Source organism: Argopecten irradians, chromosome 6 (assembly GCF_041381155.1).
Source record: "Argopecten irradians isolate NY chromosome 6, Ai_NY, whole genome shotgun sequence".
NCBI classification, from domain to species: Eukaryota; Metazoa; Mollusca; class Bivalvia; order Pectinida; family Pectinidae; genus Argopecten; species Argopecten irradians.
The window spans coordinates 28,823,704-28,825,144 of record NC_091139.1 but is presented as its reverse complement, the minus strand read 5'-3'; the positions used below and the strand labels follow the sequence as shown (position 1 = coordinate 28,825,144).

Sequence of the window (1,441 nt, the reverse complement as noted above, 5' to 3'; positions counted from 1 at the left end):
GTAATGATTTATCATGTGATCTTGCATAGACTCATTGTCGACAATAGATAAGATGAATGACAAATTATCAGTACAGCATGATTAATAATAGACCTGGTCAACAATGATTTATCTCAATATCTGGCTCAGATTTGGACTGACGAGTTTTTAATGTATGTTTACTGTGAAGGGTAGTTCCTGTTTATTTAACCAAGCCTATAGTTTAAATGCATTGACTAACGTCACAGTTACACTGCAGTAATATGGCCCGCTCGATAGATATGTGCATGAGTGAACTAAGAGATAAATCTACAGATCTACATAATCTATTACGTCACACAAAAACTGAAAAATATCATCGGTATCTACAACAGAATATAAAACATGATATTAATATTAATATTAAAAATTGTTAACTGCCGAAACCCGGGATCGAACCAGGGACCTTTAGATCTTCAGTCTAACGCTCTCCCAACTGAGCTATTTCGGCCGCGATATCATAACGAGGCCATCATGACCGCAAGCCTTAAGTCGTTCAACCGACAGTACAACACTCCTTTAAATCCCCAAGTAATCTTTGCTGTCTAGAGATTATTTTCTATACTGTAACAGTGTTTGCTAGCAACATTATTTTTTTTTCTGTCCATGTGTAATCATTCATCATACCTGTCATAAATAATAAATACAGTAAAACCTGTCTAAGCGACCACCTCTGTATAGAGACCATCTGCTTAATAACTTAAATCCCTTCTCTGAGGGTCATGCATGACCAATGGCAATGCAATACAACCTGTATATAAGGACCACCGGATGATAAAGACAATTTTCTCTCCATTGAGTAGTCTTTATAGGCAGGGTTGATTGTACCATATCGTGTATCATATATATAAATATAGTAGTCAATACCAGTACATCGTGAATGCAAATCACACATTACTTATCTTATGTAAACATTATTTTATCTGTAAATATATTGACTATCATCTATTTTTTCAATGTATAAAATAACTCAAACAGATAGTTAGTCAAAAATAAAATTTTAAAAAGATAATTGCCGAAACCCGGGATCGAACCAGGGACCTTTAGATCTTCAGTCTAACGCTCTCCCAACTGAGCTATTTCGGCCACGATATGTGTGCACGGGTATGTCTGAGTGCAGGAATGATATCTTGCTATTGATTACAGTTGCTAACAGATATTTCAGAGAAGGCATTCAAAATGAAATATTTTCTTCAAAAATACCACTGAATATTCGGTTATTCTGAAAGGAACACATCTTTTCATAAGTACTCAATATTATTGCAATTTTGGTTTCATCTCGTTTCAAAATGATACTATTGCAGTTATATTTTTGTATTTTCATCATGTGGTGAAATCAATACTTACATTGATACTTATATTAAACATGACTGTAAAAAAAATCATGGTTAATTTTAATATCTACATACTTGTTTAAGTTTTG

At 33.7% G+C, this 1,441-nt stretch overlaps 2 non-coding genes across 2 annotated transcripts; both read right to left on the bottom strand.

Annotated features, from left to right (window-relative positions):
* Positions 1-396: 396 nt before the first annotated feature.
* Trnaf-gaa (transfer RNA phenylalanine (anticodon GAA)) lies at positions 397-469 on the bottom strand. Its single transcript has one exon. It is a non-coding gene; the product is annotated as a tRNA-Phe (tRNA).
* A 562-nt stretch (positions 470-1,031) lies between these two features.
* Positions 1,032-1,104, bottom strand: Trnaf-gaa (transfer RNA phenylalanine (anticodon GAA)). Its single transcript has one exon. It is a non-coding gene; the product is annotated as a tRNA-Phe (tRNA).
* Between the last annotated feature and the right edge of the window lie 337 nt (positions 1,105-1,441).